This window comes from Chlorocebus sabaeus, chromosome 5, assembly GCF_047675955.1.
Source record: "Chlorocebus sabaeus isolate Y175 chromosome 5, mChlSab1.0.hap1, whole genome shotgun sequence".
In the NCBI taxonomy this organism is placed as follows: domain Eukaryota; kingdom Metazoa; phylum Chordata; class Mammalia; order Primates; family Cercopithecidae; genus Chlorocebus; species Chlorocebus sabaeus.
Genome location: NC_132908.1, coordinates 69,382,642 through 69,396,268, shown reverse-complemented (window position 1 = coordinate 69,396,268; position 13,627 = coordinate 69,382,642). Strand labels below are relative to the sequence as shown.

The 13,627-nt window shown below is 44.9% G+C and overlaps 1 pseudogene; it reads left to right on the top strand.

Moving 5' to 3' along the window:
* The first annotated feature begins 4,037 nt into the window (after window positions 1–4,037).
* Window positions 4,038–5,113, top strand: LOC119627620 (E3 ubiquitin-protein ligase TRIM13-like; annotated as a pseudogene).
* Window positions 5,114–13,627: the final 8,514 nt, after the last annotated feature.

Here is a 13,627-nt window from a genome sequence, read left to right as displayed (position 1 = left end):
CTTGCTTGTGAATGTATAAGAGAGCCCTATTCTGGAGTTAGAGAACTTCAAACCAAACATAATATGAGGAAAAAAGTGAATATAAGAAAAGGCCGGGCATGGTGGCTCACGCCTGTAATACCAGCACTTTGAGAGGCCAAGGTGGGTGGATCACCTGAGGCCAGGATTTCAAGACCAGTCTGGGCAACATGGTGAGACCCTGTCTCTACTAAAAATACAGCACTGCACTAAAAATACAGCACTGCACTCCAGCCTGGGCTGCAGCCCAAGACTCCGTCTCAAAAAAAAAAAAAAAAAAAAAAAAAAAAAAAATCCAAACTTTGAATCAACAGTTCTGATTCTGTGATAAGTATTTGAATTATGTCAAGGGTGACAGTCACATGTTCAAGAACCAGTACAACATGGCACTAGCCAATCAGAATGGACACCATGAATGACAAAAAATGTCCACCAGCCTGAAGCAACTGCTGTGGCCAGATCTCTGTGTTCCACTGAATGTCAGTTTTGAATTACGTAAATGTGGTCATGATGTCAGATGTTTGAACAATGAAACTTCTAAGTTTCATTAGCTTCCTTTATATTACTAAGCCAGTTATATTTAGGAAACTGTGTACTTTACTTTTTTTCTTTTTTCTTTTTTCCCTGAGATGGAGTCTTGCTCTGTCCTCCAGGCTGGAGTACAGCGGTATGATTTCAGCTCACTGCAACCTCCACCTCCCAGGTTCAAGCAATTCTCCTGCCTCAGTCTCCTAAGTAGCTAGGATTACAGGCATGCACCACCATGCCCGGTTAATTTTTGTGGTTTTAGTAGAGATGGGGTTTCACCATGTTAGCCAGGGTGGTCTCGATCTCTTGACCTCGTAATCCACCCACCTCAGGCTCCCAAAATGCTGGGATTACAGGCGTGAGCCACCATGCCCGGCCAATGTGTACTTTCTTTAAAAAGAAATCAGCTCAGTTTTCTTGACTTTCACTTTTTTTGAGAGAGAGAGAGTCTCACTCTGTCATCCAGGCTGGAGTGCAATGGTGTGATCTTGGCTCACTGCAACCTGCGCCTCCCGGGTTTAAGTGATTTTACTGTCTTAGCCTCCTGAGTAGCTGGGATTACGGGTGCTCGCCACCATGTCCAGCTAATTTTTTGTATTTTTAATAGAGATGGGGTTTCATCATGTTGGCCATGCTGGTCTTGAACTCCTGACCTTAAGTGATCCTCCCACCTCAGCATCCCAAAGTGCTGGCATTACAGGCATGAGTCACCATGCCTGGCAGCATTAGCTTTTTTATAAAGTTCAATTCCCTAGCCTGAGACCTTTATCCAAGTTGCTTTGCCGCCATTGCAAAACTTATTTCTTTTTTTTTTTTCCTTTTTTTTTAAATTATGCTTTAAGTTCTAGGGTACATGTGCATAACATGCAGGTTTGTTACATATGTATACTTGTGCCGTGTTGGTGTGCTGCACCCATCAACTCATCAGCACCCATCAACTCGTCATTTACATCAGGTATAACTCCCAATGCAATTCCTCCCCCCGCAAAACTTATTTCTATACATCTTTCCGTCTGGACCAAATTATGTGTTCTAAGTTACTCAGCTTTTCCCAGACTTCTTCATTTAGAAAAAATATGTGTCACTGGGGTGGTGGCTTATACTTGTAATCCCAGCACTTTGGGAGGCCAAGGCAGGTAGATCACCTGAGGTCAGGAGTTTGAGACCAGCATAGCCAACATGGTAAAACCCTGTCTCTACTAAAAATACAAAAAAATTAGCCGGGCGTGGTAGCGAGTTCCTATAATCTCACCTACTCTGGAGGCTGAGGCAGGAGAATCGCTTGAACCCAGAGGGCAGAGGTTGCAGTGAGATGAGATCATGCCATTGCACTCCAGCCTGGGCAACAGAGTGAGCCTCCGTCTCAAAAAAAAAAAGAAAAAAAGAAAAAGAAAAAAGAGAAGAAAAAATATGTGTCTCCAGAAATAGTACTACTTGAGAGCTGACAATTCCAATCTCATTGATTATATTCTTGGCTGTATTTGGCACACAGCTCATTAGACACCTGCAGCAAACCATCACCAAGAAAGAAAGAAAGGCAAGATTCATAAAGTTATGATGAATGTGTTTTAGACGAAGAACAACTGGGGCCAGGTGCAGTGGCTCACACCTGTAATCCCAGAACTTTGGGAGGCTGAGGTGGGTGGATCACTTGAGCCCAGGAGTTCAAGACCAGCCTGGGCAACATGGCAAAACCCCATCTCTACAAAAATTACAAAAAATTAGTCCAGTGTGGTGGTGTGTCTGTAGTCCCAGCTACTTCGGAGGCTGAGGTGAGAGGATCACTTGAACCCAGGAGGTGGAAGCTGCAGTGACTCGAGATCATGCCACTGCACTCCAGCCTGGGAAACAGAGCAAGACTTGTCAATAAAAAAAAAAAAAAACAAACAAATAAACAAAAAAACCTTTAATTCTAAACAAACTCAGTTTTTAAGTTTTGTTTTGTTTATAGTTAAAGCTTAGGTTTTTGTTGTTGTTGTTGTTGTTGTTGTTGTTGTTTTTGAGACGGAGTCTCGCTCTGTTGCCCAGGCTAGAGTGCAGTGGCTGGATCTCAGCTCACTGCAAGCTCTGCCTCCCGGGTTCACGCCATTCTCCTGCCTCAGCCTCCCGAGTAGCTGGGACTACAGGCGCCCGCCACCACGCCCGGCTCATTTTTTGTGTTTTTAGTAGAGACGGGGTTTCACTGTGTTAGCCAGGATGGTCTCGATCTCCTGACCTCGTGATCCGCCCATCTCGGCCTCCCAAAGTGCTGGGATTACAGGCTTGAGCCACTGTGCCCAGCCTAAAGCTTAGTTTTTATACCATTGCCATAATAAAGCATTTCTTTTTCACTTTTTAAAAAGGCTAATAAAAGGGAATATTTTTTGGTTATCCCTTAAGAGAAAAAAGAATTCCCCAAATAATCCTACAATTCCAAACAAGTAACACTAGGAATACCCTCATATACAATTATGGCACAGACACACCAGGCACGGTGACTTTCGTCTATAATCCCAATTCTTTGGGAGGCCAAGGTGGGCAGATCGCTTGAACTCAGAAGTTTGAGACCAGCCTGGGCAACATGACAAAACCCCGTCTTTACAAAAATTGGCAGGGCGTGGTGGCATGCACCCGTGGTTCTAGCTACTTGGGAGGCTGAGGTGCGAGGATCACTTGAGCCCGGAAGGCGGAGGTTGCAGTGAGCCGAGATCACACTACTGCACTCCAGTCTGGGTGACAGAGTGAGACTGCCTAAAAACAAACAAAAAACAATGACGGTGCAGAGAGTTAGAACTGGTCAAACTCAGCTGGGCGCGGTGGCTCATGCCTGTAACCCCGAACTTTGGGAGGCTGAGGCAGGCGCATCACTAGGTCAGATCAAAACCATCCTGACTAACACAGTGAAACCCCGTCTCTACTAAAAAAAATACAAAAATATTAGCCGGGCATGGTGGCGGGCGCCTGTAGTCCCAGCTACTCAGGAGGCTGAGGCAGGAGAATGGCGTGAACCCGGAACGCGGAGCTTGCAGTGAGCCCAGATCACATCACTGCACTCCACCCTGGGCGACAGAGCGAGACTCCATCTCAAAAAAAAAAAAAAAAAAAAAAAAAAAAAACTCATCACACTCAGGCAACTCTACATGCAACTGACAACTGCCCAGATTAGTATAGATACAGATTCAGCCAGACAATAGTCTAGTTCCCTAAGGAAAGCGCAACATTATGAAATTTGGGGCCTTATGTTTCCCTTTTCCTTGCTTCAAGAGTAGCCCAAGGAGGACATTCACAATATAATGTTAAATCAGTTTTAAAAACTAAAATTGAAACATAAACCTATATATTAATATACCTGTATCTACACACTTGTGTATGTTACATATAGTTACATATATAGGGACTGAAAGGAGAGACACCACAATTCTTATGTCTAGATCTGGAGATAAATGTGATTGCTTTGCCTGGGAGATGGTAACCCTGCTGAATACATCTGTTGTCAGGGGACGAAGTATGTGATGGAGGGGCTGAAAGATCTCATATGCCCAATTTGTTACAGTCTGTTTGAAGATCCTTGAGTTTTGGCTTACTTGCACAACTTCCGGAAAAAAAAAAATGCTTAGAAGGCGTATGATAGTTAATACTGAGAGTCAACTTAATTGAAGGATACAAAGTATTGATCCTGGGTGTGTCTGTGAGGGTGTTGCCAAAAGAGATTAACATTTGAGTCAGTGGGCTGGGGAAGGCAGACCCACCAGAGATTAACATTTGAGTCAGTGGGCTGGGGAAGGCAGACCCACCAGAGATTAACATTTGAGTCAGTGGGCTGGGGAAGGCAGACCCACCCTTGATCTGGTGGGCACAGTTTAATCAGCTGCCAGCGAATATAAAGCAGGCAGAAAAACGTGAAAAGGAGACATGGGCCTAGCATCCCAGCCTACATCTTTCTGCCAAGCTGGATGCTTCCTGCCCTCAAACATCAGACTCCAAGTTTTTCAGTTTTGGGACTCGGACTGGCTCTCCTTGCTCTTGACTGGCTCTCCTTGCTCCTCAGCTTGCAGACAGCCTATTGTGGGACCTTGTGATCATGTAAGTTAATACTTCATAAACTCTCATATATAAAAACTATTAGTTCTTCCCCTCTAAGAGAACTCCAATACAAGGTATTTTAAAGGAGAATGTGAAGAATTCATTGTGGAGACTATCTCCAATCAGTCAAGTGCCCTGGGGTGCTGTCAGGAAACTTCAGCAACTGGAGTCAATAGCCTGCAGGTTAATCACACCCTGAAGGGTTTGAGGAAAATGTAACAAGATCAAGATCTCTTCTAAAATGCCAGCGTGCAAAGGACATCTGGAGTACCTCTCAGCATTCTCTGGCTGACGGACATACAGCTAATCTGTGGAATCCGTGCTACTGGTGGTAACCACACCAAGCATTGTCTTCTGCTCTATTGAAGAACTTTATGCTCAGAAAAGAAATGGCTATGCCTTTGCATCCCTGTTCTAGAGTTTTGAGCACTGGCGTTGTGGAGATGTTCCTTCTCACTTGAATACCATGGAGACTAGCAAGTTACTGATTAAAGTATTTAAGTAAAATATTAAAGATTGAAATAAAGGCCGGGTGCAGTGGCTCACACCTGCAATCCCAGCACTTTGGAGGTCGAGGCAAGTGGATCACTTAAGGTCAGGAGTTCAAGACCAGCCTAGCCAACATGGCGAAACCTCATCTCTACTAAAAATACAAAAATTAGGTCAGGCGTGGTGGCTCACGCCTGTAATCCTAGCACTTTGGGAGGCTGAGGCGTGTGGATCACAAGGTCAGGAGATCGAGACCATCCTGGCAAACACGGTGAAACCTCGTCTCTACTAAAAATACAAAAAACAAAATTAGCTGGGCATGGTGGCAGGAGCCTGTAGTCCCAGCTACTTGGGAGGCTGAGGCAGGAGAATGGCGTGAACCCGGGAGGCAGAGCTTGCAGTGAGCCGAGATGGCGCCACTGCACTCCAGCCTGGGCAACAGAATGAGACTCCATCTCAAAAAAAAAAAATTAGCCAGGCACAGTGGTATGCACCTGTAGTACCAGCTACTTGGGAGACTGAGGGAGGAGGATCGCCTGAACCCAGGAGGCGAAGGCTGCAGTGAGCCGAGATTGTGCCACTGCACTCCAGCCTGGGCGACAGAACGAGACTCTGTCTTTAAAAAAAAAAAAAAATTTAAATCAAGTGAATTGGATCCAAAAAATAAAAAAATTAAACTTTTTTTTTTTTTTGAGATGGAGTTTTGCTCTTGTTGCCCAGTCTGGAGTGCAATGGCACAGTCTTAGCTCACTGCAACCTCCACCTCCAGGGTTCAAGCGATTCTCCTGCCTCAGCCTCCCCTTACCTCAGGTGACCCACCCGCCTCCACCTCCCAAAGTGCTGGGATTACAGGCATGAGCCACTGTACACAGCCTCAAAAAATGAAACTTAAAGTTAGGCAAACCACTGATCCAGAGATCAACAAACTCAACACCGTCTTGCAGGAGCAATGAATGGCTTTAATATTGCTGAAGCTTTCAAAGTCGTGTCAGAACCCGTCATGTGCTGCAACAGATGCAGGAATTCTGGGAGGTAATCAAGAAAACTCCTTTACCTCCCTCTAATTTGCCCACAAGTTCCCTAATGAAGAACTTTGATACCAGTCAGTGGGAGGACATAAAACTAGTAATTGTGCATACATGTTCTTTGCCTCAACACATTGGCACATTCATTAACAAGATTCCCTGGAGCTTGTTCTTGTTTTGTTTTGTTTTGTTTTTTTGAGACGGAGTATCACTCTGTTGCCCAGGCTGGAGTGCAGTGGTGCAATCTTGGCTGCAGTTCAACCTCCGCCTCCCAGGTTCAAGCGATTCTTCTGCCTCACCTTCCCGAATAGCTGATATTACAGGTGTATGACACCATGTCTGGCCTGTTTATCTATTTTTTGAGCCTCACTCTCAAAATTTTGAGACTCTGCCTCCTAGGTTCAAGCATTTCTCCTGCCTGAGGTTCCCGAGCAGCTGCGGGGACAGGTGTGTGCCACCATGCCCAGCTAGTTTTTGTATTTTTAGTAGAGATAGAGTTTTGCCATGTTGGCCAGAACTCCTGGCCTCAGGCAATCCGCCTGTCTCGGCCTCCAAAAATGCTGGGATTACAGGCGTGAACCACCGTGCCTGGCCGTCTACAAATAATTTAAAATTAGCCTGGCATGGTGGTACATACCTGTGGTCGCAGCTACTCATCAGACTGAGGCAGAAAGATCATCTAAGCCCAGGAGGTCGAGGCTGCCATGATCATGCCACCGCACTCCAGCCTGCACAATAAACCAAAACTCTGTTTCAAAAAAAAAAAAGAAAAGAAAAAATTATATTAAGAAGAAAATCAATCCTGGCTAACACGGTGAAACCCTGTCTCTACTAAAAAATACAAAAAAATTAGCCGGGCGAGCTGGCGGGCGCCTGTAGTCCCAGCTACTCGGGAGGCTGAGGTAGGAGAATGGTGTAAACCCGGGAGGCGGAGCTTGTAGTGAGCTGAGATCCAGCCACTGTACTCCAGCCTGGGCAACAGAGCGAGACTCCGTCTCAGAAAAAAAAAAAAAAGAAGAAGAAGAAAAGAGGCCAGGCATGGTGACTCACGCCTGTAATCCCAGAACTTTGGGAGGCCGAGGTGGGCAGATCATGAGGTCAGGAGATCGAGACCATCCTGGCTAACATGGTGAAACCCTGTCTCTACTAAAAAAATACAAAAAATTAGCCAGGTGTGGTGGTGGGCACCTGTAGTCCCAGCTACTCAGGAGGCTGAGGCAGGAGAATGCTGTTAGATGAGAAGGAGGCAGAGCTTGCAACGTGAGCCGAGATCGCACTACTGCACCTCCAGCCTGGGCAGCAGAGCGAGACTCCGTCTCAAAAAAAAAAGTATTTCTGCTTTGTGTTATCAGTTGATGACTTAGTCCTGAGGAAATGGTCTTTTCACAAGCCCAGAAAACCTGTGAGCCTCCAAATTACATATGCTGTCTGTGCGCCATACCCTAACAGGTGATGTTTACCATCTAATCATGAGTAGACAGAGTTACTCTGTCACTGCAAAACATGCTGACATGAGACTACATTTGGATCTGAGATAAACACAAGGCCCAGTGCTTGAAAGGGAGCGTGGCTAAGTCCAAAGTAGGAAAATGTTCTTTCCACTAGACAGCTCAGAGAAAAGAAATGGTAATACCAGATTTGTTTCAGATAAATGCTGAGCCACCGTATCTGCACACATTTATTGTGTACCCAGGTAACAGAACTGTGTTACAAATAGAACTCTGGTGAGATAGCTCAAGATTATTATCTCCTTTCAAAAAAGGAATAAACTTCGGTAAGACAGGGCTAATTTGTTTTATATCAAATCACTAGGGTGCTTCATTTAAATTTCTTCATTTGTAAAAAGAGGGTAATATTTATTTGGATAATATGTGTCCCCAGATTGTCAGGATCAAATAAAAGAACATGTGGACATGCAGTTTAAAATATATATGTATATATATATTTTTGAGACAGTTTCACTCTGTCATCCAGCCTGCAGTGGTGTGATCTTGGCTCACCACAGCCCCTGCCTCCTGGGTTCAAGCGATCCTCCTGCCTCGGTCTCCAGAGTAGCTGGGATTACGGGCATGCACCACAATGCCTGATTTTTTTTTCCTACTTTTAGTAGAGATGGGGTTTCTCCATTTTAGCCAGGCTGGTCTCGAACTCCTGACCTCAAATGATCTGCCTGCCTCAGCCTCCCAAAGTGCTGGGATTACAGGTGTGAGCCACCATGCCCGGCCTGCAGTTTAAAATTTACAAGGGCTGTTTATACCATCAATGTCATCCTCATTGTTCATGGTCATAATAATGGATACTAGTGGGTTTGCATAAATGTCACGTGTTTTGGATACTTTCCTTAGGTCTTTATTGTCTAAATAATGCACAAACATCTTTAAGACCTGGCTAAAGAAGCCCAAAAATCAATTTGAAAGTCTGAGCGACAGCTACGTTCCTACTAATAGATGATGATAAATCAACAGGGCTGTTAACTGTAGACTCAGGGAACTGCAATTATTTAACATAATGCAATATTTATTTCACCTGAACCCTTCTCGTAAGCAGAGATAATCAGTTTTTTAGTTTATTGAGGGGTTAATGACTCATGTGACCCATGGGAATGAGGAAAGAGCAAAAGGCAACAGAAAACAAATTCAACTTAAGAAAAACAACACGCAGCACTACCCCTGCTCATGGGTGTACTTGGACTTGAGCTGTCACCTGATGGAAGGAATAGCATTGTGTGTGTATGTTTGAAAAAAGGTAAAGGAGCCCTTCCAGAGAAATTTGCCCAGAGGGCTCAAACTCAATAGCTATTGCACAATTTAAAAGACTGACTAGATAAAGTTCTCTGCCTTTGTGGAGAGAAGTCTGGTAATTTGGACTTTTTTTTTTTTTTTTTTTTTTTTTCCCTGAGACGGAGTCTTGCTCTGTCGCCCAGGCTGGAGTGCAGTGGTGAGATCTTAGCTCACTGCAACCTCCGCCTCCTGGGTTCAAGCGATTCTCCTGCCTCAGCCTCCTGAGTAGCTGGGGTTACTGGTGCGCATCACCACACCTGGCTGATTTTTGTATTTTTAGTAGAGATGGGGATTCGCCACATTGGTCAGGCTGGTCTTGAACTCCTGACCTTGTGATCCACCGGCCTTGGCGTCCTAAAGTGCTGGTATTACAGGCGTGAGCCACCACGCCCATCCTGGACATTGTTTTACATTTAAACCTTCAGAAACTTTTTTTAATTTAAACTTTTTATTTTGAGACAATTGTAGATTCACATGTAAGTCACACATGGTAAGAAACAATACAGAGAAATCTGGAGTACCATTTCCCCTATCTTTCCCCAAAGGTGTAGTTGAATATCACAACCAGGATCTCGATGTTGATATGATCAAGATACAGAACAGACTTTGCAAACTTTTTTTTTTTTTTTTTTGAGATGGAGACTCGCTCTGTCACCCAGGCTGGAGTGCACTGGTACAATCTCGGCTCACTGCAACCTCCGCCTCCCAGGTTCAAGCGATTCTCCTGCCTTAGCCTCTGGAATAGCTGGGATTACAGGTGTCTGCCACCATGCCTGACTAATTTTTCTTTCTTTTTTTTTTTTTTTGAGACAGAGTTTCGTTCTTGTCATCCAGGCTGGAGTGCAATGGCGTGATGTTGGCTCACTGCAACCTCCACCTCCTGGGTTCAAGCAATTCTCCTGCCTCAGCCACCCGAGTAGCTGAGAATACAGGTGCCCACCGCCACATTGGGCTAAGTTTTGTATTTTTAGTAGAGACGGGGTTTCACCACGTTGACCAGGCTGGTCTCAAACTCCTGACCTCAGGCGATCCCACCCGCCTCAACCTCCCAAAGTGCTCGAATTTCAGGCATGAGCCCCTGCGCCTGGCCAATTTTTGTATTTTTAGTAGAGACAGGGTCTCACCATGTTGGCCAGGCTGGTTTCGAACTCCTGGCCTCGAGTGATCCGCCCGCCTTGGCCTTCCAAACTGCTGAGATTACAGGCACGAGTCACCGTGCCCGTCCAGTCTTTGGAAACATTTAAAATGAGTTGATCACTATCATAATTATTACCACATTCTCACAAGTCAGAAACATTCCTTTAAATTCCAAAATTGCTAATGAGGTCTTAGGTGATGTATCACCTAGAGGATTGTGCAGTGATCTGAGAGGCAGCTTGCCATGCTGCCTGGAGTATATACTCACATTTTTCCCAGGAGTTATAAGCAATTTATAACTAGTTGCAAATTAACTACAAAGTTAACTTTGCAGGTAAAGCTGAATATTTCATCACAAGACACAACAGCTCACAAGTCACCTTGCTGAGCAAGCTTCCTAGAGAAAGTTATTAGTATTACGAATGGCTCCAGTTTTTCCACACCCAATTTATTCATTCAACAAGCCTCCTGCAGGGAACTTCTGGCCACTCAGCAATGGCCTGAATGCACTTGCTTCTCTGTAGACCAGTTCCTCAGATATGACTCTTACAGTGCAAATAAGGGTTAGTTTTCCTTCACTTTATTCCAGTGGTCAGTCTTCCTACTGTAACCTTTAAGAGTTCTGCAGGAGCCAGGCACGGTGGTTCAAGCCTGTAATCCCAGCACTTTGGGAGGCCGAGACGGGCGGATCACGAGGTCAGGAGATCGAGACCATCCTGGCTAACACGGTGAAACCCCGTCTCTACTAAAAAATACAAAAAACTAGCCAGGCGAGGTGGCGGGCGCCTGTAGTCCCAGCTACTCCGGAGGCTGAGGCAGGAGAATGGCATAAACCCAGGAGGCGGAGCTTGCAGTGAGCTGAGATCCGGCCACTGCACTCCAGCCTGGGCCACAAAGCGAGACTCCATCTCAAAAAAAAAAAAAAAAAAAAAGAGTTCTGCAGGAAGTTTCTGACAAAAACGAAAGTCCCTGGCAAGTGTCTGAAGAAATATACAAGAGATGGAGATTCCCCTCCCCAAAGGAAATAGTAGTCACTTACAGAGAAATTATAAGACCTCCTTCTAAATAAAATATTATGAACTTTCAAGGGAAATCCCTTTTGGAATCCAGGAAGGTCATACAACATTAAAAGCATGTGGAAATGAGGACACAGAATTGTTCAGAGAAGTAGCTAAAATAGAAGCTTGAGAATTGCCTATCTCTCCATTTGGATATCTAGAAAAGCTTTTGAAAAGTAATCTAAATCCAGGTACGGTGGCTCACCCCTGTAATCTCAACTCTTTGGAGGCCGAGGCGGGAATCACCTGAGGTCAGGAGTTCTAGGCCAGCCTGACTAACATGGCAACAACCCTGTCTCTATTAAAAATACAAAATTTAGCTGGGCGTGGTGTCAGGCACCTGTAATTCCAGCTACTCAGGAGGCTGAGGCAGGAGAGTCAATTGAACCTGGAAGGTGGAGGTTGCAGTGAGCCAAGATTGCACCACTGCACTCCAGTCTGGGAGACAGAGTAAGACTCCATCTCAAAAAAAAAAAAAAAAAGTAATCTAATACTAGGCACCAATACGTTTCTAGAGTATCAGTATAATTTCAATGTATACTTAGGATTTGCTGTTCTTTTTTTTTTGGAAACAGAGTCTCACTTTGTCACTCAGGCTGGAGTGCAGTGGTGCAATCTCAGCTCACTGCAACCTGTGCCTCCTGGGTTCGAGCCATTCTCCTGCCTCAGCCTCCCAAGTAGCTCGGATTCAGGCACCTGCCACAATGCCTGGCTAATTTTTGTATTTTTAGTAGAGAGAGGGTTTCACCCTGTTGGCCAGGCTGGTCTTGAACTCCTGACCTCAAGTGATCCGCCTACCTTGGCCTCACAAAGTGCTGGGATTATAGGCGTGAGCCACCGCGGCTGGCTGGTTTGTTGTTGTCTCTGCAATTAGCACCCAAAGATAAAAATTCCTTTCCTAAAATGACACCTTGACATACTCAAGTATACAAACAGGAAGACATGACAGTACGAAAGACGCCACCTACTCCTCTTGTTATGACACGCATGGTTACCAGTGCTTCTGTCTGGTTTGATCTGCATTGTCAAAAAGAGTTGGGGTAGTTTCCTGAGTTTCCCCGCCCCGTATAACATGACAAGAAACATCACCAGTGAGAACTAGGTAACACAGAGAGCTGGTTTGCAACTCCTGACTGCTCAGGGAGAAAAATAACCCACATAACAGGGTTTTATTTTTGTTTTCCTTCCAACAGAGCAGCTCAAGCTCTCCCATCACAAAAATTCAATCTATACACAACAATGGAATTAAATAGGAATCCAGGGAAAGGGAAGAAGTGGACAAAACAGACTGAAGTTTAACTTTTCATTTTCCAAATACCCCAAATACCTAAAACACATCAAAAACAAAAAAACCCTTTACTTTTATCAGTTTTTTGTTTTTGTTTTTGTTTTGAGACAGAGTCTCACTCTGTTGCCTAGGCTGGAGTGCAGTGGCGCGATATTGGCTCACCGCAAACTTTGCCCCCCGGTTCAAGCGATTATCCTGCCTCAGCCTCTCAAGAAGCCAGGATTATAGGCATGGGCCACCATGCCCAGCTAATTTTTGTATTTTTAGTAGAGATGGGGTTTCACCAAGTTGGCCAGGCTAGTCTCGAACTCCTGACCTCAGGTGATTCACCTGCTTTGGCCTCCCAAAGTGCTGGGATTACAGGAGTGAGCCACCATACCTGGCCTGACTATAAATAGCTTAAATAGGGGCATTATCCAGATTCCAGAAAATAATACAGATATTTGGATAAATTAGGTAACTTTTGGTTATTTTTGTGCCATAAACCTAAAAACTTTATTAGTTTACTTATCACTAATATACCTGTCAAACTGTTGCTATGGAGCTTTCTACCATCAAGATATACAACCAAACAAAAAAGGATTACTCATAGTAGTAAAGAGTTCTGGAATGGGATACAGCGGAGATATGACCCACCCTTTTGGGACTGCAGTGCCAAACCCGGAAATCACTTGTGTTTCACCAATCAGAACATCCTGTTTTTTATATTTTAATGGACATGCTTTTGTATCACATAGGTCATTATGTTAATGGTTGGTAGCCATAAAACTTTTTTTTGCTTACATCTACCTGTATCTACTCTTTCAAATTTGTACAGAAAACCCAGCTCCGAGTGTGTATCTTGATCTGGCAGAAACTAGCTATCCTTGAATATGCTTGGATAGTCCAAGGGTTCCTTTTTTTTTTTTTTTTTTTTTTTTTTGAGGCGGTGTGTAGCTCTGTCGCCCAGGCTGGAGTGCAGTGGCCGGATCTCAGCTCACTGCAAGCTCCGCCTCCCGGGTTCACGCCATTCTCCGGCCTCAGCCTCCCGAGTAGCTGGGACTACAGGCGCCCGCCACCTCGCCCGGCTAGTTTTTTGTATTTTTTAGTAGAGACGGGGTTTCACCGTGTTAACCAGGATGGTCTCGATCTCTTGACCTCGTGATCCTCCCGTCTCGGCCTCCCAAAGTGCTGGGATTACAGGCTTGAGCCACCGCGCCCGGCAAGGGTTCCTATCTTGACGATTTTAATGCCAGTTTAGAG